We start from the raw sequence: 25,432 nt of genomic DNA, 5'->3' as shown, positions 1-25,432 counted from the left end.
CTTATGACTTACAAAGCTCTTATGTGTATATTTTCTCATTCAATTCTCACAACAGTTCTGTAGATTAAGTCTTAGTTTCTTCATTTATAAACTGGAATAAGAAGGCCCTGAGCAGTTAAATGCCTTTCACTTTTTCACATATTTTGTATATGGTAAAATCAGATTTAAAATAAGCATTTTCCAATACCAAGTCCAGCATTCAATGTAGTTTTATTTTGTTTCTCCTACTCTGTTGCATATTTCAAGAATTTATTGTCAAATCCTACAGAAGTTATCTTTTGTATAGATTAAGGTTTAGCCCTACTATTATGGTTAAGGGCTTAGAGATTTATTTGCACATAAAAACATTGCCTATGTAGAAAATCCCAGTGATTCTACAAAAAGTCCTTTTAGAACTAAAAAGTGAGTTTAACAAGGTCACTGTATACAAGGTCAAAATATAATCATGATACTGTCTTCTACTACGACTTGACCATTTGGGGGTTTCTACTAACTGCACTGGTTACTTGACATGACCTGTCAACTTTACTTTATCAGAACCCCATCATCTCCCAGGATTTTGGGACCTTCCAGAATTGTTCAGCTCGGGGTTTCCCAGTTGTTCTTCCATCCTTCTAAATGTGCAAGTCTAGAATTCAGTAAATAAATTCAAGGTAACCTATGAAGTTTCGGGGAGCACTTTTCTCCATAATTTCCTCCTCTCTGACATTCTGCTCATTTTTCTGGCCATTTCAGCCACTCTCAACTTCTAGCTCAGCCTTCACAATTCATCAAAATCTCTGCACTCTGCTTAAGATTTCTCAATCTGAAATGTAATTTAGTAAATGCTAAAAGATAGAAAGATGGGATGATTGTGTGGCTCACTCCATTTTCTTCCCTGTTCTGTTAGGGATTACAATTATTCACTCATTTAAACACTGGAAACAGTGTTAAAAGTAGGTATTTCTTATATTGTTCAGTTTTCTAGTTGTTTGTGGCAGGAGGAAAATCTAATCCAAACTTCTTCATGATGGCCAGAAGCAAACATACAAGCTTTAATTATCATATTAAAATAAACAGATCTGTTACACTTTAGTGCAATATTTACATTAATAGCAAAACACAATGTAAGATCTCAAAGGCATTTAATGGCCACGTTACTACTGTTAGTCTCCATTCTTACTTGAGCAACTGAAATGGAAAATTTGAGATTCTGTTTATGCTGATTAGCTAGCTTATGACCTTCTAAGCAGGAAAAAGAAAAAGTGGTGCAGAGATGTTCAAGGTGTTTTAAAAATGTTTTTCTACTGAAATAGTTTCAAATGAATACAAATGCCATGAGGATAAAACAAAGAGCATCTGTTTACCTGTATCCATTTTCTGTGCTGGGTAACAAATTACTACAATCCTAGCTTAAAACAGCATAAATGTGTTACCTCACAATTTATGTGAGTCAGGAGTCCAGGCACAGCTGAGCTGGGTCTTCTGCTCAGACTCTCTCAATCAAGGTGTCAGTCAGGTACTGTGCCTTTCTGGAGTTGGGGATCATCTTCCACCCTCACACGGCTGTTGGCAGAACCTGGTATCTTGAGGCTAAAAGAGCGAGCTCCTGTTTTCTTGACGGCTGTCAGCTGACAGACTCTCAGCTCCAAGAAGTCACTTGCTCTTCCTTGCTAGATGGGCTTCTCACAGACCCGCCCATAACTCAGCAGCTTGATTCCTCAAAGCCAGCAGAAGGATGTCTCTGACACCTAGACTCTTTTTTACAGGGCTCAGCTGTTGAGATCAGAACCCACTCAGGGTGATCCCCCTTTTGATAACTTAAGGCAATTGACTTGGGATCTTAATTGCATCTGCAATATCTCTTCACCTTTGCCAGACACCCTAATCTAATCACAGAGTGACCTCATAGTTCCACTCACACTCAGTGAGAGGGGTTATACAGGATGTATATGGCTGGGGTGGAAATCTTGGGAGTCATTTTAGAATCCACCTATGGCAACACCCTTTACAGTTTCCCCATTTTAATATTTTGCCACATTCATATTCACTTTCATTCTCTGTGTGTATCTGTACGTATGTATACACGTGGGAGTACATGTGTATAAATACATACCACAGGAGGCTATGCTGTATTGTTTTTTGCCCATTTACCCCATAAAACTAAGAGGGTATATTGACTAAGAGCAATAATATTTTCTTACACATCTACAGTACACATTTGAAAAATAGGAAATTTAACATTGATATTATACTTTTTATAATCTATAATTCATATTCCAGTTCCATCATTTGCCTCAATAATGTCCTTTATGGTATTTTTTCGCAGTGAAAATCTAGCCCAGAACCTATGTATTGCATTTAATTGTCCTGTCTTTTTAGTTTCCCATGACCTGAAACAGCTCCTCAGCCTTTCTTATTCTTTCAATCCATTGTTTCTGAAGAATATTGGAGGTTGTCTCTAGAACAGGGATTGACAAACTATATCCCACAAGCGAAATCTAGCCCTTGGCCTGTTTTTGTACAGCCCTAGAACTAATAATGGTTTCTATGGTTTTTAAAGTGTTTTAAAACAAAACCCAAAAAATAGGTGATAAAAGCCATATGTTTTTAAAAAAAATCTTTAAAAACTCCATAAAACCCTTCAAACCTAAAACAATTGGCCCATTTTATCCAGTTTCCAGATAGCTGCCCTAGAATGTCTCTTACTTTGAGTTTCTTTGGTTTCCTTATGATATGATTATATTCAGGTGATGAATTGTTTGGAAAACTATATAATTGATATTATATTCTTTTCAGTGTATGGAGGCACATGGCATCTGTCTGCTCCTTACTGGTGCTGTTCATTTTGATCTTTTGGTTAATCTGGTTTCTTCACTCTGTAGACAGTATTTTTTCTTGTGTAATTAATGAGTAATTTGTTGGACAATATTGTAAGGTCCTGTAAATATTATCAAAACTTTCCCTTAGATGTAGTATCTATTGACGACCATGATAGTGTTTTTCAAACTCCATTGTTCTGTTTACAATTATTAGTTGGCATTTTATCTACAAGGAAGCACTTGCTTTTCCCCATACTTATTTATTTACTAACCTAGTTATTTGCTTATCTATTGTCAGTATAGACTCACAATTCTTGTTTTATAGAATTGGCTATAATCTATGATGGCCCTTATTTATTTTGGTGTTCAAATTTTCTTAGACTTTTCAAGTGAGAAACCCTTCAAGTGGGTTCCTATCTAGTTTTGGAGAAACAGAAATTATAGGACAATGATCTTCATGGGAATAAAATAAATCCTTTATGTGAACCAAAACATATTTTACATCTGTTACCCTGAAGTTACAACCACTGATCCGTGTCAGCTGTAAGTGGCAATGGGAAGGTTCGGAATGGCAGCAGCAGAAAGGTTATGGCTTTAAAGACTCAGTCATGATTTTGAGCCCACTTTGCCACTTCTATTTGTTTGTGACTTTGGGGAAGTGATTTAGCCTTTTTGAGTCTCAATTTCATTGTGTTTCACATGTACATTTAGTATAAGAATTAAATGAGATTATGAATTTAAGGGCCCATAGGCAGAAGGCATGCAAAGAACTGAGTTACTGCAATAGCTGCTGGTAATGTTAACTGGGGAAATATGACTTTGTAGCTTTGATTGTAAAGTAATAGTAGAATGGTGTGGGGGGGGGTGTCTGGGTGGCTCAGTGGGTTGAGCATCTGACGCTTGGTTTCAGCTCAGATCATGATCTCATGGGTCATGAGATGAGCCCCTGCTGGGCAAGCTCGGGGCGGGGGGGTCTACTTGAAGATTCTATCCCTCTGCCCCTCCCCCTACTTTGTGCATGCATGCGCTCTCCCCCCACTAAAATAAATAAGTAAATAAATCTTTAAAGTAATACCAGAACAAGTAATTGGCAGGATTTGATACCCAAATATGAAATCTTTAAGTATGATACTGAGACAGCCAGTTCATTATTAATTCTAATCAAGGCCTCCAATGCAACAAAACTGATGTGTGTATACTAATACTAAGAAGTGTGACCAAATCTGTGAGTGAACAGCTGATACAATAGCAGGCACTAATATGTTAGGCACTAGAAAAATGTTTCCAATTGCTGTAGATGTTTTCAGATAAAATTTCTATGAAAAACTGTGTGAAATAGTAAAAAAAATGTAGCACAGAAGAGAAGCTAATGAATTTGCATCATTATCTATGAAAGAATCAAGAACTTATGTGGAAATCTGATCACGTCAAGTTACAGAGAAAAATCTGCTTGACGATTTGTACTTAACAAATATTGATATTAAAAAATACAATGCAGAAGTTACTACAAAGAAAGAATATTTGTGACATTAGAAGGACTGTCACCTCATCTCTCATGCTGATGTAATCTCGCTCAGATACAAAGAAACAATTTTGTAAAATGAAGAAAAGCAGAACTGGTTGTTGCAATGCTAATTAAAAGACCATAGTGTTAAGGAAATGATCATTATTTTGATTGAAATTTTGCTACTACTTCTTATCATTTTAATAGCTATAAAAATATAATCCTGGTATTATAGTATAGATAAGGGAAACCTTTAATTTTCAGTCAAAATTTGCTTAAAGCTGATGCCTCCAAAAGCTCAATAAATTTAAGTCTTACTGAAATACAAATGTTGTTCTAAAAGATCCAACTGGATGGCAGTCGTACTGGCCTAACCAACAGGCATATTATTTGATGACAACAGACAGGAAAATTGTATGAATTACGGCATAGGTAAAAAAACAAAAACAAAAACAAAAACAAAAAAAGCAGTAATTTCAAAGGCAGTCCCATCATTCATACTTTAAGAACAATATCAACATGCACCTATCCTAGGAGATAGCTGCTAGTCTTGCTGGGAGGACTGAAAGGGACATTTGCCAGGAAAGAAGGGCTCACAAGGGCAGGTTAGGCCCATTTAAAGTTGCTGTGATTTACCCACAAATATTCTAAGATATTCAAGATCTGGTTTAAAAAAAAAATCAATAGGCACATTTAGAAGATGAATTAAGGTATTTTACAAAGGGTTTATGATGCAATGGGAGAGAGAAGAACTTTTCATTTATCTAAATGAATATTCATTTTTTGAAGATTTTTAAAGCATTGGACTAAAATGTAGCTAGTTTCTCCAAAATTCAGCTTTGGTTTGGAAGTAATGACAAATGAAATCAGGCTGACTCATCTTTCAAAATGCGTCTCCATCTGTCCTTTTGCTTTAGACCTGACTGCCTCTAGCTTGGGCTCATACCTGGATGCCTGCAATCCTAAGATAAACCTGGCAGTCATTAGCACATGGTTTTTGAAGACAATGATGCAGATGAAACATTTAAGGTGGAAATATAATGTGAGGAGAGAAGCTGACCCAGAAATGAACCCCAAAGATTGCCAACATTTCTGCTAGAGAAGATGATGTTAGCAGCGAAGCCTGTGAAGGAGTAGCCAAAACGGTAGGTAGAAAGCCAGGGAATAATGTGGAAAATGGACTGAAACATCAAGAAACTTTGAGAAATATCCATAGGATTTGATAGTATAGACATCTCTGGTTAAATTTGCAAGAATAGTTTTGGTGAAGAGCTGGAGGCAGAAACCAGATTGAAGTGTTTGAAAAGTGAAATCCTTTGTGAGAAAATTAAGAATGTATATGTGCACAGGGGATATCATGGAAGGGGAAGTCCAATCAAGTGCAAGTGGGGTATCAGAGATATAAGAACTTATTTAAATGATGAGATAAAGAGTACAGAGTAGGGATGAAGATTTAGTGTAGGAAAGAGATAACACACAGAAATAACTAAGAGGGCAGGATCAGTTTAGCTCCTGAGCACACACGAAAGGATTTGCCTTTTGATAGGAGGGACATGGCATCAATTACAACAGCAGGAAAAAAAGAATATAAAGATGCAGTTAAATTTGTAGATTTAAGAAAGGTTTTAAAATTGACAATCTCCTTGCTCAATCAATACCTTTTAATTATAGAGTCACTTCAAAGTCTTCAACCAGACACTCGAGAGACTCCAGTATGGATTTTTGAAATATTATAGCATGCATCTTTATATAGATATATAAATTTAGCCGGAAAAAAGTTTCATATCCCCGAAAGTACTCACTGTAATTCTATCCTCCCTATTTCTTTCCAATGTCTCCTCGTATCTGAGTTTGATCTATTCTGCAAGCCTAACACAAACTCTCCCCTCAGTAAAATTCCTTTACTTGTGCAGAAACCTATTCTCTAGGGGTGATGATGAGCAGAGATGGGACATTGTTCATTTAATCAAAAAATTACATTATTTGTTTTAGAGCATGGATAGGTAGGAACCAGAAAGACTGGCTTCTTAAGGAGGGGGAGATAAGCTGGAGTCTCTCACGATGTTCCAGATGGGAGGAAAAGCCTGCTTAAACTTAGGCAAGCAGGAGGGTAGAGGTGGCTGGACTTGAGAGACTTTCAGAAAGTATATTCAATTTTATTATATTTGTTAAGAATGGATTATAGAGCACATGAGAGAATGAATTCTGTTTAAAATTTGCATACCTAGCATTATCTACCAATATGTACCCTGTGAAGTGGAATTAGGGAAGATAATGTGTTTGGTTTGGCCATGATGACTTGGGGTTCCTACTGATATATGTCCAGGAAGGACCTGATGATAGAGGGCTAGAGCTGAGGAGAACTCCAGCCTGAAGGTATAGATTTGAGAATGATCATCATCTACCACTGACCTAATTTTCATGTGTAGATGTGGATATGTTCACTCAAGAACAGAATGTAAAGTAAATGGTGAGCTGAAGAAAGAATAATAACATAGAAAAAAACCAACAACAACAAAAAAAAACCCTGGAAGGAGAATATGAATCAAGACTCAAGAGATGTGGGAGAGGAATGAGGAACAATGTCATGAAATCAAGAGAAAAGGCAGTTTTGCAGAGACTATATTAATCAACATTGTAGATTGTTACACAACTAAGAACTAAATATAGTTAATAGCTGATTGCCTTGACAAGGGTAATTTCAGTGAAGAGCTGAGCACAGATTTCAAACTGCCATGGGACGTAATGAAAGGACAGCCATGCTTTGGAAATACATACCTGTCAGTTATCAATCTATTACCTCTGCTCCAAATACACCTTTCAATATCTGCTCTGTGATAAACAACAGAAATCCTTTAAATATGTCTTCTTTCAAGTGAGCATGATGCTAATAGGTCTTCTTGGTAGTGGACACTGGAGGGTCACTGAGAAAGGAAGGGGCTCTCTTACTGTTTCTTTTTTTTAGGATCCATAGGTGGTCTTAGTAGGTGTGAGGACAGCTAGTGAAGCCGGCCCCCGCTGGTACCCTTGTGAGACCTTGTGGCCTCAGCCTATTGATAACCTTTCTGTAGCCCACTCTACTCAGAAACCAGAGTCCTACCACTGTGAGGGCCTCCTACCATCACCAGCTCCAGAACCCCCACTATGAGTTATACATATATGCCACCAGTTGCTGATCACCTGCTCCCTTCCTACACTCTGAAGAGTGAGTGTGTTAGTGTTCTGTTGCAGATATAATGAATTGCCACAAACTTAAAACCCTAATTCATTATCTTCAAGTTCTGCAGGTTAGAAGTCTAACATGTCTCAGTGGACTGAAATCAAGGGGTCAATAAGGCTGGTTCCTTCTGGAGGCTCTCACTGAGAATATGTTTCTTTGCCTTTTCCAGCTTCTAGAAGCTGTCCCCATTACTTGGCTCATGGTCCCTTTCTCCATCTTCAAAGTCAGCAATGGTGCCTCTCTCTGACCATCCATTGGTAGCCAAATCTCTCTTTGAGTACAGGTGAGAAAGGTTCTTCACTTTTAAGGACCCAAGTGACTGTATCGGGCCCACCCAGATAATCCAGGATAATCTCTCCATCTCAAGGTCCTTAATTGAATGGCATCTTCAAAGTTCCTTTTACCATGTATGATAAGATATTCACAGGTTTTCAGAATTAGGATGTGGACATCTTTGAGGGGCCATTATTCTGCTGACCACAGGGACTTACTGGTATCCCAGAAACTCCAGATCAACTCTGGCCTGGCTACACCAGCAAACTTCTCTGCTATCTGATGGCTGAACCCCTCCCCTCCCCTCTCCAACAGCCCTGGGTACCATTTAGAGCACATCTTATTTTATATCTTACTCTTTTATCACAGTCAGAACTTCTTTACACTAAACCTTCCTTGTTTAGTATATGTGCTGCCGAAGCGAGCACTAAACCTTCCTTGTTTAGTCTGTTGTGGAGTTTCTATCTTCTGATTGGACCTGAACTGCTATAGTTTATCTGAATATACTTCCCAAAGTGACCTATAAATGGGAAAAAAGTGCTTAAAATATAATAGGAGGGATGGAAGAAGAATCAAGAGTATTATTTTAGTTTGGTTTGCTTCGGCTTGGGGAAAACAGTTTAGTTGAAGGAAATAATTACATAGACATAGGATGAAGGTACCAGAAAGAGAAATAGTCTTGAAGATGAGAGAGACTAGAATCTATTCTAGAAACTGAAAACACTGGTTATCAATCACGGGAGACTTTTTTTAAAATTCCAATTTCCAGGCCCTATCCTCATTCTGACCTAATTGGTCTTGATTTAATTGGATATTCTGATATAATTGCTCTTGGGTAAAGCCTGAGCATCGGTTTCGCTGATGGCTAGCAGTGGGGAGACACCAAGGGGGCGGCTATAGGCAACTGTGTAGATGTAGAGGGCTGACTGTTAATGAGTTCCCCTAGATTATCTCAATTGTCTCCGAGAAACTGAAGGCATACCATATATTGACAGTGAGGCAGAAATGGTGAAAGGGGCTGTAGACCTTTGCTGACACCCACTAAGATACCCACTATGTGTAAAACTCAGTGTTTAATGATATGGATTCAAAGCATGAAACAGTTTCTCACCTCCCCAGCAACTTGCTCTTTCAGTTGAGAGACTGGATAAAATAAATATATGAATAATAATACCAAGTAGAATGCATTCAGTTCATAAGAAGTCATAAAGGCAATGAAATCAATGAGTTTAGAGGGGAGACATAACTTTCAAGGTATGGAACTTAAGGTGTGGGCCTTGAAAGGGATATAGAGAGGCTGGAGGCTGAGATGGCTGGGCACCCTACTTCAGAGTTTCTGAGCGGATGAGCCTAGGCTCATCTAGGCTAGCTAGAGTAGAAGGTTTTAAAGAGGATAGTGAGAGAGGCTGAATATATTAGTAAGGTCAGATTTAGTTTGTACACAAGAGCTAGATACAATATGTTAAGGGAGGCTGTAGATACCACACTAAGGAATTTAGGCTTTATCTTGTGATGAAACGCCACCTAAAGCAGTGTCTTCTGCGCCCTTCTCTGTCTTCTGCAACACTCTAGTGAGTATGGATGATGTGCTGAAACTCATTCAGGCAGCCTCACTGCGGGGTCCCAGGGACCTGAGGCATGGTTTTGAGCACATAATTAAGCAAAACATGTTGCTGAATACAAAATGTGTACTTCGGAAAACCATAGGTCAAAACACAATGTAAACACTTAAGTATAGTTAAAGGTTATAGTAACGTGGAGAAGGTTTTGAAATATCACATAATTTTTCCCCTTCTTGTATAGTGTTTGTTTTCCTCCTTCAATTATTCTGTTATTTAAGAAGTTCTAACTCACAGGAAGAGAAACACTTCCCTGGGACTGTGAGTGGGGAGAAGTCAAAATGCAGTGGAGAAGAGGGACATGAAGGTTTGAGACAGTAGAGTTATGAATAACACTAAGGATAGAAATCCCAGTTGGGATGGAATAAAAAACATGTAGATAAGTTAGAGTGAATCTCCCCATATCTGGCCTAAGAGGAGGATAAGCCTTTCAGAGGAGTTTTACGTTTGAAGCTTCATATACAACATGCTACCGAAATGGAAGAGGAGAAATAGCTGATTAAGGTTTGGGTACATGAGCCTGGAAGCAGCCTCACCTGTCTGGTTTTGTGTAAGAGCAGTGATCTAAACATCAGGGCAAGCTTGCCCCTGAAGTACACCTACATTTCCAAGGATCATAGTATTTGAAGGTTTAATGTAAGTAAGATTTCCAGATGTTTGACTTACAAATGTACTCCTTCCAAAATTTTACTGGTGTGAGAACTCACCAAGAACTCACCCCTTCTCTTTTTATAACAGTTCTCCCATTTTACAAAACAAGAACATATTCTCTGGCACGTTGCCCCAGTTGTAAGAACCTACGTGACACAAAATAAAGAAACAGCCCGAAAGATTGGTAATTCCTGTTGAGAAAATAAATGCCTCTAATAACTGAGTTAAAAAGATTATTTTTTAAATCAGATGGTTATCCAGTCTTTATGTTCAAAAATTCAGGTAGAATCTATACAGCTGTCAACCATTAAATCACTAAAAAATATTCATATCTCTTTGTGCAATTTGGCATATAACTAGGGAAGACATAAAACAAGCGAATGGCATTGCTATCACAAAACCACTGTCATTCCCATAAACGTATGTATATGGGCAAGATTTTTGAACACTTATAAATATTTTTGAAATGAATAGAATGGACTATTAGTCTTATTTCATTCGATGTTCATCCATAAATTCTTGAAAAATTGGAAAATCCTTATTTCTCTCAATACAGAATGGATTTTAAATAATAGAATTTTACCTTTTTATGTAATAAATATGCATTAAATTTTGTAATATATTTAGGTTCATTAGATTAACTAGGCACTAATAATAATGGAACTGATAAACATGAAGAAACTTATTGCTTTGAATTTCGAGTTTATGGTCACAGACACACATACACAACCCCCCCCCCGCCAATTTTAATCTTCTTTTATAGACAATTATGTTAGACTGAATCAGATTTTACAAGAATAATGCTGCATAAAAAGCATCACAGAACCTCAAGATCATAGAGCAGTAAGCATGCATTTGTCCATTCATCTGCAGCAGCTGGAGGTTGGCTTGGTGACTCTGCTTATCTTGGCTGGTCTTGCTCACACATCTGTATTGTCTGACTGTTGACTGATCTAGGGGACACTCAGCTCTGCTTCAGGTGTCTTTCATTCTCGAGGAGACTACCCTTGCAGAAACCGAAGAGAGAAGGCAAGCCCCGTCTCTCAAAAGCTTCACAAGCCTCTAAATCACATTTCCTAGTATCACACTGACCAAAGCAAGACACACAATCAATCCCAGAGTCAAAGTGGGAGGGCAGTACAAAGTAACTTGGCAAAGGATGGGTGAAGCATTAGGACCGTTCTTGCAATCTACTGCAGGGTGATAATTAAAAGACTTTCAAGTATTAAAATATATAAGAAAAAATTCTGAAGGGGAAGTGAAATGTAAATCTGAACTGTAGAGGTAAAGGACCAAGGCAGAATTTGTGATTTTTAAAGAAGAGTCTGCTCAGTGTTTTTAATATGGATGATGTTGAGTATTCAATCATCATGAATTCAATTACATTGGATATATTTTTAAAAGTGATACAGTGGTTCTATTTTAAAATGTCAATATTTATAACATACTAAACTTATATTCTTTGCAACTATTTAAATTTATGATGAAGTTAAACTAAAAATGTGTGAGCAGTAAATAGATTTTCAACAATATTTGAGGGGTGTGCAAGCAAAATAAATTAAATTCCACTGATATTGAATTTCCAGAACCCAAGGAGAGTGTGGAATTTCTCAAAGATAGTGAAGTAGAAGAGACCTGAGTCATATCAAAGCTCATGTTTGGGAATCTCGTAAAAAGAGGTAACCATACTAGCAGGGCACATAGGACATTTGTGGTAGAGTATAGCTTAATCTATTTTGGTAAAGACTTGTGCATCCTATGGAGAGACCCTATATTAGGTCAAAATATTCTAGGCCTTATGGCATAGCTAGAAATCCAATACCAGAAATTCTTGAATTAGATGTAAGGTGTGGGTATACAACTCATAGGGTAATAACAGGATTGAGATAGGAAGGGATGACTTGGCCTCATAAATTGATAGTCAGAAAAGATAAACAGAAGGAAGTCTCATCATGGAACCATATCCTCTTTAAGATTAAGAATCATAACTTGTATCATTTGCCAATTCAAATACCAAAGTTCAGGCCAGTTCAATTCAGTAAAAACAGGTCAGGAAAGGCACTGAGCAAACAAGCCAGATCACATCACCATGGATACAATGAAGATTGAGGTTAATGGCTAGAAACCAGAAGGCATAGCATCTTGACCAGAGGACAGCATAAAGACCAGCTACAAAGCCACCCCTCTCTGTCCTGGGGGTTATATTAGATTCTGCACACCCAGGCAGCATCTTGCGAAGGAGAAGGGGCAGGGGAGATTCCTTAAGAAGTGGGTTACCTTCTGATACATGACCCACAAAAGACTATTAAAAGAGAAGCGACTGAGATGTTTTAATTAAAAAAGATTAAATGGTTTCTGACAATCATATGAATGTGTGCTTGAGAGCAAGATGTAGTCCGTTATAGAAAAACTCATGCTCTGCATCTAAGTTGTAGTGTCCTTACTTGACTTGGCCACAACTAACAACAGTATTTATGAATACAGAAACCTATGTGCATTATAAAATGCCAAGCAAAATTTAAAGAGTCTACTTTAAGTAACCATTTAGATATTTTAAGGTTAATTTTATAGTACTTTCTTTCATATCTTTAAAAATATTTGAGGAGCACCTGGGTGGCTCAGTCGGTTAAGCATCTGCCTTCAGCTCAGGTCATGATCCCAGAGTCCTGGGATTGAGTCCCCGTTGGGCTCCCTCCCTGCTCAGCGGGGAGTCGGCCTCTCCCTCTCCATTTACCTTCCCCCCTGCTCATGCTCTTGCTCTCTCTCTCAAATAAATAAATAAAATCTTAAAAAAAATTTGAATCTTTGATACAAACAAAAGAGTATGCGTGTTAACTCAAGAAAATAGTATCAATATAAGATAACTTAGAAAAAAATATATAGATTTGGGGGTAAAAATCATCCATAGACCTAAGAAATTTCTTATCAGGTTATTATACTTTATAATACCTAGATTGTAAGATTCTTTCATCTACCCACTTTATGAATGTGTAGTGTCTAGTTTTGATGGAAAAACTAAATTATGCCACTACTGAGATTTAATCCTGCCCGAAGCAAGCAAATTAACTAAATGATTTCTCAATTTTCCTTCCAAGTCCTAGGATTTAATGAGGTTGTGCAAGAGATGACTAAACACAAAATGTGTGGACATGCTGTCAGCATTGAGTGTTTTCCCTTAGAGATGTGGCTTCAGAGCTTTGAGAGTAAGGGAGTTGAGACCCTTTGCTGAAGGACTGAGGCTCATTACACGTATTCATGAGGTTTTTACCAAAACCCATCAAAGCAATTGCTTAGACCTCTTTGTTGTGAGGTCAGAAAAACAGGCCAGGAAATGGTTTGGAGTGTTCTCTAGGACTGGCTTCCAGAAGAGACCCAGGAATGGAGATGTTGGGGAGACGCCTACCAGGTCGGTGTCAGTCACAGTCTAGTCAAGAGACCGAAATCAGAATAGCTTTTTTTTTTTAAGATTTCATTTATTTATTTGAGAGAGGGAAATAGCATGAGAGGGGAGAGGGTCAGAGGGAGAAGCAGGCTCCCCCTGAGCCAGGAGCCCGATGCGGGACTCGATCCCAGGACTCTGGGATCATGACCTGAGCTGAAGGCAGACGCTTAACCAACTGAGCCACCCAGGTGCCCCTCAGAACAGTTTTTTTTTAACTGACAGAATTTAATATGGAAATTAAGTTGGCGTAAAGAATTGTTAACTAGATTAACTGAAAAGGCAAAACAAAACCCAAAACACTGAGACAAGATGGAGGCAGCGCCTGCAGGAAGCAGTGGCCACACCCACATGGGAAGGTACCTTGAGATGGGCTTTAGGGAGCTGAAAATCAGACCTTTCATGAGGGGACGCTGGTTGGCTGGGCTGTTTTTGCAAATGGTACATAAATTCCAAAACGGAGGTAACTGCTGCTTCCCCAAGGAACTGCTGTTGTTGTGGTGAAGAAGTAACACTAAGGGAACTGGGGAGATGTTCTTTAAGGATACAAACTAGCAACTAGTTGATGAATAAGGCCTAGAGATCAATGGACAGCATAGTGATTACAGACAATACAAACAAATTAAGGATACAATACAGACAATGTAAACCTCAAAGTTGCTAGGAGACTAGGTCTTACTTGCTCCCACCACAAAAAAGAAAGGATACTTACGTGAAGTGATGGGGTGTTAGCTCATAGCACCGTGGTAATCATACTGCAATACACACACACACACACACACACACACACACACACGTATGAAATCAACATGTTATACATGTTGTATGTCAGTTACATCTCAATAAAAACACATTAAAAAGAAATGTGAAACAAAAAGGAACAAGTCACTCCTTTCTCCTCCAGCTTTTCTGTCTGCATCTGGCACCCCGATCGGCAATCTTGCAAGGAGCTAACTGCAGAGCAGAAATGTATTTTGCAGAGTCCCAGCTCCCGCACGAAGAAGCAAAGCATGGAAGGGTGAGTTTGAAGGTAAAAACCAATAGCTTCACAATTGGGATAGATTAAAAAAATAAGGGCAGCAGTTTGTCAAGTCTACAGGAAGCAAATCTATGAAAGCATGCATCTAAAAGACAAATACAAAACATATTGGAAAATGATTGAAATGGTAAATCACAAACATTTATACGAAATTATCTTTGTAAAGAATACATAATTCTGGCTTATAAAACAGTACAAGCTGCTGCTGAGCAAACATAGTATCTTTATATTTAATCAGAAAAAGATGGCTGATGTTGAGGGGTGAAAATGCAGATGGTTGGTTCAAAAATATATTTGGGACTCAGACTCACTCTTTTAGAGTGAGTAGAAGTGACACGGATACCACACCAACCTTGACTCTCTGAGACTGTCCAGCTCAGGAGACATTTTTTTTTGGAACTAAACAGCAGTACACAGAATCATTCTGATTGTTCAGATAGGACCTAATGAGCAAAACAGACCAGAAGCTGACAAACCAGCCCCAAAACTTAATCCAAGGGTTACGTACAACTCCCACAGAGCTGTGTTATCAACACATCTATGACGGCTCTCTTCAGAAATAACCTGATACCCATCTGGAAAACACAAGAGGGCACGTACACTGGCTTTTGTGTTGTGTATGTTTTCTTTTCGCATCCTGCTGATAATTCTCTTTCACTTTTCTCTATTGTTCACACTACATGCCAAACAAGGTTATAATCAAAATGAAGATCCAAACAATGAATAAGAAAGTGTGCTCTACAAAGAGATGACAATATTCTTTCCAGACTTATGAAGACACTGCAAGTTAAAAGTTAAGAATCTTCCCCAAAATCATGGACCTAAAAGTATGACAGAATTATAGGGCTGCAATCCACTGACCCTTATTCCATAATTTTCATTGCATAATGTCACCTCCCCAATATCAGGATAAACAGTTTTAGGGATACCATAAGGATGCTGGATATATATTAGAATTATTCCATAAGATAAGGCAAAGTCTAAACTGGATGCTGCCATGACATGAGCCAGTTGACCCGGTACCGATTGGCCAAAGAAGGCCTATTTAGCAGAGCACATCAACTGTTGCTGTCCCCAGTACCACATGCTTCCCTCTGGCTGAATTAATAAACACTGACTTATAGAAGATATATTATCAAATGCCATTTTCAGAGTACACAGGGAGTAGGAGAACTTTTAATTCATTTAACAAAACTATCACCAGGCTCTAGAGCACCAGCTACATGGGAAGTGCTGAATTAATACGATGAAAAGGACATGGTTCCTATCACCAAAAATTCACATTCTCATTAGGCCATCACACCAGATAAAGATGATCTGTAAAGTATCAACTATTACATCAAGATGGACACAAAATGCCATAAAACATAGACGGAGAACGTGAGAAATCTGTCATCCTTACAGAGACTGACCCATCTTCTCATCTTTTTCCAGTTGTAATACATACCCAAATCAGTGTTTACCCCCATAATTAGAAACCATAGAACAACTCTCCAAATTATTAGGAACATTTTTCTTTAGTTTGATAACAGCTAAGATAACTTACGAGTAGCAGACTTTCAAAATTAACTCAGGTGCACACTCAAACCTTGAAATTAGTTTGGGTGAACCACTTCCAAGAGCACTGCCCTCCATTTACAAGGCCTTTTCCAAGTGTTTAGTGGCACAAAATATACTGCAGACAAGTCAGCATTTTGTGTGTGTATGAGAGAAAAGAATCAATGAAGGCTTCTAAGGCTCTGGCAAAATGCAGCAACACGGCAGGTTACATGAGAAAAGAGGCTCAGCCAAAATTAATAATAATAATGGAGAAAATGGGAACATGTGACCTGTCTGGAAAACCCCTTCATCTTATGTACTACTGTTTTTCTTCTACATGCCCGAGACCTAGGAAACATCCCCAAAACGGATAGTGAGAAAAAATTTTTAAATCTATATAATAATCATAGAAATTAACAATCATTTGTTAGGTAAATCTCTAAGTCCAATTAAGTGGATATTGTCAGTATATAATAAAAATTATGACAGTCTTCATTGCTTCTAGGTCTCTCTTCCCTCTCTCTCTCATAGTTCACTTAAAGTGATTTTCACTCAAAGTACACAGCAGCCTAAAGGCAGAAAATTCTGCATTTTGAAATGCCAGTGTAACATCAGGACTAAGCCTTTGCCCATTTTTTGCCAGCCTATCAGACCTCAGCCTCTGTTTTCCAAAAATCAGGAACAGGAGGACTATTTCCAGCAGATTTCATCTGAGCCAGAAGGACACCAACAGATTCTGAACAAGGGAGACAACCCAGCAACAATTTAGGATCTGTTGGTGAGACAACCTACACAAACCCTCTCTCACATAAAATCTCCATGTCTGTCCCCAGCAAGGAGCCTTGAAACTGCTGCTACTCTAGGGATATTCACAAACACATCAGTTTGAAGCCTTGACAATTGCCTTCTTGATGTCTGCTTTCAATAAGCTCTTAAATAATTTGTTTATCACTTGGGCCATTTGGTGATAAATGGAGTTTATTCAGTGTGTCCTCTAATTAATTAGTTTGCTTTCTATACCATTAACGGAGGCACAAGTATATGCATTAGTCCTTTGGGAGTTCTCTTGCACACAGCCTTTGAAAAAGGAACGTTTCACAGCCTACAAGGTGCTGACTCTTGATGATTCTCTTCGGGCTACACTAGGAACTGCAAGATTTTCCCAGGCGATCAGGTTTTCCTTTAGCCCAAAAGGGAAAATAAATATCCACAGGATTGTGCTTCTTTTGAAGTGGATATAGTTTCCCTGCAATTTCCATTCGACGCAACACGCATTTTGTCAGGCTGAGGTTCAGCCGTTAGGTTGCTAATTAAGTTAACAAGTGCCGTGTGCTGCTTAATTTGGCAACAAGCTATCCTACAGACTGTTCAATAAGAAAAGCGGCATTTCCGTAATGATTCTGTTTTTTAGCTTGGAATTAAGCTAAAAACTATAATGATCGCTATGAAGGGACATCTGATGCATGTGTTATGCAGAAAAGGAGAATACACCGTTTTCCATGTTGGATACTCACACCTTTTATTTACACATTTACTGCACAGTGTAGCTAAAATAAGAGTAATTGCCTGTGTATTTTTAACTCATCATAATTCAAATAAAATGTGTTTCTCTGCCCAACTTCCTTCTTACAGCTGTCATTTTGCCCAACTGCAAATTGACTTTTAGTAATGAATTCCATTGCAGTGCGCTAATTGTGGGTGTGATTTATTCTTATTATCCCTGGTTGAAGTACCTCTCCTTCAGTTGTAGGGGTTAAAAAAGAAATTCATTGGTTCATTTAGTCCACAGATATTTACTGAGCATCTATTGTGTGCCAGATATTGCACTCTCTTTCCTCTGAGGCTCCGGGGACTCAGAGGAAAAAAATACACGTTGAGTGGGATCTTGACAGAGGTTCTAAAAGAATAACCATGTATTTATTCTATCTAAGAAAACATAGTTTGGGAAGGAATATTCCTGGACTAAGATCTTGGAGACCAGCAGTCAGATGTATGCTGTATAATATACCTAAATTCAGGCACCAACCAAGGAAAGAAAATGAAATAAGCAAGTTGTCTAATCTCTTTGGGCCTCATTAGTTCATTTATAAAGTGGAAGGGAATGGCTTACTTGTTAAGGTCTCTTTCGGCAGATTTCTTGAATAACTGAAATTCTCTCATGACCTATACTCAAGCAAATGCTGTTTTGTCAACCTAGACTTCCTTTCTCCTTCCCTCTTGTATTTCTGCATATTAAAAGACTACTCAACAAAGTTAGTAGCCTACTTAATTGTATTGTATCAGTGTCAATTTCCCAGTGTTGATGAATGTACTCGTTCTATAACACGGTACCATTAAGAGAAGCTGGACAAGGAGTACGTGGATCTCTCCATGTTATTTTTGCAACTTCTTATGAGTCTGCAATTATTTAAAATAAAAAGTTTTTCAAAAAATACCCCCAAATTCGCAGCCTATCTCAAAAAACAAAATTAAAACTGAAATCATTCTCTTCTTCCTTTACCTCTATTATAACATTTTGACGGCCTTATAGTTAGTTTCAAATCCACTGCCTCTCCTGATTTTTAACTCCAAAAGATAGAATCGCATCATATTTATCGTTGCATCCTCCACAGACCTTACAATATTTGCTTCTCTAACCCAGGTTCATGCAGTTAAATTCAACAAACTAGGTTCAAAACGCTGGTTAAAACATTTCCTTACATCTCTTATTTCATCAGGGAAGCCCTGCCTTTCATACTGCCTCCCATTAGTGGCATTCAAAAGGATGTGTATGCAGAACATGTATAGGCATACCATTCACACACTCATTTTTTTCAAGGTGCCTAGGAGTAAAATGTGACTGGGAGTAACACCCACCTGGACACCAAGGACAAAGAGAGTTAATTAACCAGTGATGGCAGAATATAGTACGTAAATAATGGAGCATGACAGAAATAAGGGTTATGTTATATAAACTTTCAGGTCCAGCAATATCCCGTTCTCGATTTGGTTTTCAAATGGAAGACAATTAAAATAAAGTACACCTCTATTTGGTTCTGAAGATGCTTTCACTAAAGCTTTTTGAGATCTTGAGACCCCAACATTGGAACAGACATACATGATGGGGATACCTGGAGATTAACACAATAAGGGACTCCAAAAGGTCATTTCTACCCACTTATGACTTATACTTGTAAAAGCTGTTAGCAGTTGGGATCAGCCATCTGTACCTGCTGAGACAGACAGATATGCCTATATATTTTACAACTCGTTAAATAGAGACCATTGCAAATTATTAAAACATAATTCAGTAAAAATAAAATTGAATTAAACTAAAAAATGAAGTCAATGGCAACCACTCTTTGAGAACATAGGTAAGCTAATGAAGGAAAAAATAATAGTTGTATCTAGGCTGGAATGCTGCAAAAGCTAATAATAAAATTTTTAGATCATTTTTAACGTAGATATTTATGCTTGATTTTGCCTCTAGGAATAACTGATGGATGTCTTGAAATATTCAATCATGTATAAATAGACAGAAGAATGTAATTTCTAATGAGCAATCATTTTCTCCAAAACATGTTGGGTATAAATATAAATTCCACTTTGGCAAAAATTTACATTAAAAAATATAAAAAATATTTTACTGTTTATCTACTTTACTTGAATACCAGCTAAATTATAAAATTTGTTTTATAATTTAAAAACTTATGTGATATATGTAACTTTTATAATTTATGTAACAAATTATATTTTAAAGCATATATATAATTTTTGTAATTTTTTAAAAAACACTTTTATATTAGCAGTCTTTCCTTTATTTGCCTTTGATCAAAACATACAGTAGTGAAACTTAGACATATATATAAAAGTTGCTCATCTGACCAATTGGACCAGTGTGACAAATGTGGCCAAAACAATGGATGAATTAAGTTCACTGATTTCTTTACTAATTTGAGCTATTTTGGTGACCTCAATAAAATAAGGAGGTACCATACTGGATATATTAAAACACAAGGTTAATTAGGTTTTTTAAATTAAGATTGATATGAGTCAAACCAGAAAGCTAAAGAACTAAAATAGAATGGCCATTTTTATGTCAATATTAATAGGTAACAGGAGACAAAGCATGATCTCCACTACTGCAAGTACCTGTTTATATGAGTCATTAGTTGTCTAAAAAGCTGTCTTAAAAGTCACAAGCTACATGACTGCTGTAGTAAGTAGGGTAAGAGTGCTCTAAAGATGCCCATGCCCTAATCCCCAGAACCTGGGAATATATTATGTTATATGGCAAGGAAGAATTAAAGTTGCAGATAGAAGTGAGGTTGCTAATGAGCTGATGGAAAAATAGAAAGATTATCCAAGATTATCTGGGTGGGCCCAAGGAAATCACCAGGGCCATTGAAAGTGAAAGAGGTAAGCAGAAGAGTTAGCATCAGAGTGAAGTGATGGGAGAAAGATGCAAGCAGTCAAGCCTGGCTTTGAAGACAGAAGAGGCCACAAGCCAAGGAATGCAGGTGGCCTCTGGAAGCTGGAAAAAGTAATGTCCTTAGAGCCTCCAGGAGGAACACAGCTATGCTGATACCTTGATTTTAACCCAGTGAGAGCCATTTTAGATTTCTGACTCCCAAACTATAAGATAATAAATATGGTTTGTTTTAAGTTATTAAGTCTGTGGCAATTTGTTACAGTAGCAATGAAAACTAATACAACTACAGTTGCAGTTTCTGGTTCTGCATGTAAGGAGACTCGAAGCTGCCACAACATCCTAACCAGTAGCAAAAAGCTGAGCAAACCAAAATATCAACAACATTTCCAGAATATGTGAGAGAGGTAAGGGCACACTGCAAACCACTACGCCAGTGATTGGAGAGACCTACAGCAAATATAGAGAATAAGAGTTTACTGAAATAGAGACTGAAAAGTGGAAACTGCCTGCCTCAGGAACCAGTGCTGGTGAAGGAAAACCTGAACCGTAGCTGACACGTTGCTGGAAGCTCAGCGTGGACAAGTCTGAGAGTTAGAAACCCTAGGGAGACCTAGTCTTCAGGAGGCCCCACAGCTTTGTGAGATTTACCACTAGGAACCTGACCAGGTTCCTACAGTGTCTAATAAAAATGCCCTAGTGCTTCCAGCAGAGGTATTGGGGAAGAGGAGCTATTTTGAAATATGCCAGAGCACTCTGTTCTTCTTAACAAGACCTGTTCTCCGTGGAAACTAGTTAAGCAGAGCCTAATCTGCTGGGATATCATCAGAGCATACCAAAAGACCAAAAAGACCATTTGAAAAGACAGAACAAGCATCAAAACCAGATATGGTAGCGATATTAGAATTATTAGACCAGGACTTTAAAATGCTATGATTAATGTGGTAAGGGCTCTAATGGATAAAGTAGACAGCATGTAAGAACAGATGGGTAAGCAGAAAGATGGAAATCCTAAGAAGGAACAAAAAAGAAATGCTAGGGATCAAAACCACCATAACATAAATAAAGAATGCCTTTAATGGGATTACTAGTAGACTGGACACAGTCTGCACTTAAGGATATTGCAACAAAAATCTCCAAAACTGAAAAGCAAAGAGAACAAAGACTGAAAAAAAACCCACACCATAACAGAATATCTGAGGACTTTAAGACAGCTACAAAAGATATAACATGTGCATAGTGGGAATATTGGAAGGAGAAGAAAGAGAGAAAGGAAAAGAAGAAATATTGTCCAAAGAATAATGACTGAGAATTACCTCAAATTAATGTCATACATGAAAACACAGATCCAGGAAGCTCAGAGGACACCTAGTAGATTACTGCCCTAAAAACTACACCCAGGCATACCACTTTGAAATGAAAGAGAAAATCTTGAAAGAAGCCATGAGAGGATGTGGAAGGACACCTTGCCTACAGAGGAACAAAAATAAGAATTATGTGCAACTTCCCCTCAGAAACCATGGAAGCAAGAAGAGAGTAGAGTAGGGGCTGCCCGGGTGGCTCAGTTGGCAAAGCGTCTGACTCATGATTTCAGCTCAGGTCATGACCTCTGGGTCTGGAATCGAGCCCTGTGTCAGGCTCTGTGCTGGTCATGGAACCTGCTTAAGAGTCTCTCTCTCCTTCTCTTTCTGCCCCTCGCCCCCTAAAAAAAAAGAGGGGGGAGTGAAATATATACATATAGTACAGGCATGCCTCATTTTATTGTGCTTCATAGATATTGTGGGGTTTTTTTTTACAAATTGAAGGTTTGTGGCCACCCTGCATAGAGCAAATCTATCGGTGCTATTTTTCCAACAGCATTTGCTCATTTTATGTCTCTGTGTCACATTTTGGTAATTCTTGCAGTATTTCAAACATTTTCATTATTATTTTATTTGTTGTGGTGATCTGTGATCAGTAATCTTTGATGTTACTGTTGCAATTGTTCTGGGGTGCCACCCACCGTGGCCATAGAAGACAGCAAACTTAATCGATAAATGTTACGTGTGTTTTGACTGCTCCAGTGGCTGGTCATCGCCCCATCTCTCTCCCTCTCGTCGGGCCTCCCCATTTGCTGAGACACAAGAATACTAAAATTACACCAATTAATAACTCTGCAATGGCCTCTAAGTGTTCAAGTGAAAGGAAGAACCACACATTTCTCACTTTAAAAGCTAGAGATAATTAAGCTTAGTGAGGAAGGCACGTCAAAAGCTGACACAGGCTGAAAGCTGGGTCTCTTACACCAAAGAGTGAGCCAAAAAAGGGAAAAGTTCTTCAAGGAAATAAAAATGCTACTCCAGTGAACATGTGAATGATAAGAAAGCAGCCTTATTGCTGATATGGAGAAAGTTTTAGTGGTCTGGATAGAAGATCAAACCAGCCACAGCATTCCCTTAAGCCAAAGCCTAACCCAGAGCAAAGACTTAACTCTCTTCAATTCTCTGAAGGCTGACCAGTGAGAAAGCTGCAGAAGAAATTCTGAAGTTAGCAGAGGTTGGTTCGTAAGGTTTAAGGAAAAAGGGCATGCTATGACCCCACAGAGGCTTAATCAGCGGATCCTCTCTAGGGGCTAAGAAGGGTCTTGTACTCAGCTTTGCAGATTCTTATTTTTTTTACATTATGCATCTATCCAGCCTCATGGTCTGAGGATGACCTCTTCCGATAAACTATTAGTCTCCAGATTGTTACAAGTCTCGATGCTTACATACTTTATTTCATTTTTGCAACGCTGAGCTATTATTTTGTCTGTTATCATTCATTAATGAAGCATCCATAATTTGTAAAGAATCAAGTCTATAGAGAGATTACATTTACTGTCCAATTATTGCCACAGATTAATATTCCCACTGTTTCATTGTTTCTGCTAAAGTTGAGAGAGTACAACAAATTATATGATGACAGGAGAGTTTCCAAGTGGCTGGTTTTGGTTCATTATTAGTATATTTTCTTTCCTCTTTTTCACTGATAAGTTGATCTACTGGATTCATAGAGGCCTTCATCATAGACTTGCATATACACAAAATACAAACCTCATCATCTCAGGAAGATTCCTACTCCATTTGCAAGTCATGCTTTTCATCATTTGGATGGCTTCCTTTAGATTCTGCCTTGCCATATATACCCTTTTACCCTCCCATTACACAAGGTAGTTTAAGTTTGTACATCTTAATCAGTATCTGGACAATTTCCATTCATGATGACGATTTCCATGTTCCCCAAATCTTAAGGCCATTTGTTAGTGGCTCAGCCCATCATACAGACCACTACATGTTCTTTGACTATAAATATGGACAGTATTTCACCTTGTGGGACAGACTTGGAGGCTTGTTCAAAAATCCTTCCTCCTTTGAGGTGCCTGGATGGCTCAGTCGGTTGAGCATCTGACTCTTGGTTTTTGGCTCAGGTCCTGATCTCAGGATCATGAGACTGAGCCCACATTGGGCTCCACATTCAGCAGGGAGTCTGCTTCTCTCCCTTTCTGTCTGCCCCTCACCCTGCTTGTGCATTCTCTCTTTCTGAAATAAATAAATAAATCTTTAAAAAAAAATCCTCCCTCCTTTGAAGGGAAGAGACCACTTAGTTATGTGAAGAAGATGATAAGAGAAAAGTGCAATAGCCATTCAGAAAATGGTTGTAAAAATGAAAAATTATTCAATGGAGAGTTTACAAAGACTGAGTAGTTGTTGCCCTATTATTAAATATTATGAAATATTTTTATGTTATGTTATTTTTTAATTTTTAATTTTTTATTGTTATGTTAATCACCATACATTACATCATTAGTTTTTGATGTAGTGTTCCATGATTCATTGTTTGTGCATAACACCCAGTGCCCCACGCAGAATGTGCCCTCTTTAATACCCATCACCAGGCTAACCTATCCCCCCATCCCCCTCCCCTCCAGAACCCCCAGTTTGTCTTTCAGAGTCCATCGTCTCTCATGGTTCGTCTCCCCCTCTGAATTACTCCCCTTCATTCTTCCCCTCCTGCTATCTTCTTCTTTTTCTTTTTTCTTAACATATGTTGCATTATTTGTTTCAGAGGTACAGATCTGTGATTCAACAGTCTTGCACAATTCACAGCGCTCACCATAGCACATACCCTCCCCAATACCTATCACCCAGCCACCCCATCCCTCCCACCCCCCACCACTCCAGCAACACTCAGTTTGTTTCCTGAGATTAAGAATTCCTCATATCAGTGAGGTCATATGATACATGTCTTTCTCTGATTGACTTATTTCACTCAGCATAACACCCTCCAGTTCCATCCACGTCGTTGCAAATGGCAAGATCTCATTCCTTTTGATGGCTGCATAATATTCCATTGTGTATATATACCACCTCTTCTTTATCCATTCATCTGTCATTGGACATCTTGGCTCTTTCCACAGTCTGGCTATTGTGGACATTGCTGCTATAAACATCGGGGTGCATGTACCCCTTCGGATCCCTACATTTGTAACTTTGTGGTAAATACCCAGTAGTACAATTGCTGGATCGTAGGGTAGCTCTATTTTCAACTGTTTGAGGAACCTCCATACTGTTTTCCAGAGGGGTTGCACCAGCTTGCATTCCCACCAACAGTGTGGGAGGGTTCCCCTTTCTCCGCATCCCTGCCAAAATCTGTCGTTTCCTGACGTGTTAATTTTAGCCATTCTGACGGGTGTGAGGTGGTATCTCATTGAGGTTTTGATTTGGATTTCCCTGATGCCGAGCAATGTTGAACACTTTTTCATGTGTCTGTTGGCTATTTGGATGTCTTCTTTGGACAAATGTCTGTTCATGTCTTCTGCCCATTTCTTGATTGGATAATTTGTTCTTTGGGTGTTGAGTTTGATAAGTTCTTTATAGATTTTGGATACTAGCCCTTTATCTGATATGTCATTTGCAAATAT

At 38.3% G+C, this 25,432-nt stretch overlaps 1 long non-coding RNA gene and 1 pseudogene across 1 annotated transcript in view; one reads left to right on the top strand and one right to left on the bottom strand.

Annotated features, from left to right (window-relative positions):
* LOC141373716 (uncharacterized) overlaps positions 1-25,432 on the bottom strand; it is a 66,828-nt gene that overhangs the window by 7,812 nt on the left and 33,584 nt on the right. The gene's annotated exons all lie outside the window — the stretch shown is intronic.
* On the top strand, positions 20,764-24,215 carry LOC112834985 (lathosterol oxidase pseudogene; annotated as a pseudogene).

Source organism: Callorhinus ursinus, unplaced genomic scaffold, assembly GCF_003265705.2.
Source record: "Callorhinus ursinus isolate GAN/ISIS: 27379988/994484 unplaced genomic scaffold, GSC_fseal_2.0 scaffold11, whole genome shotgun sequence".
Classification (NCBI taxonomy): Eukaryota; Metazoa; Chordata; class Mammalia; order Carnivora; family Otariidae; genus Callorhinus; species Callorhinus ursinus.
Note: the sequence above shows the minus strand (reverse complement) of the source record. Positions and strands in the feature narration are given on the sequence as shown.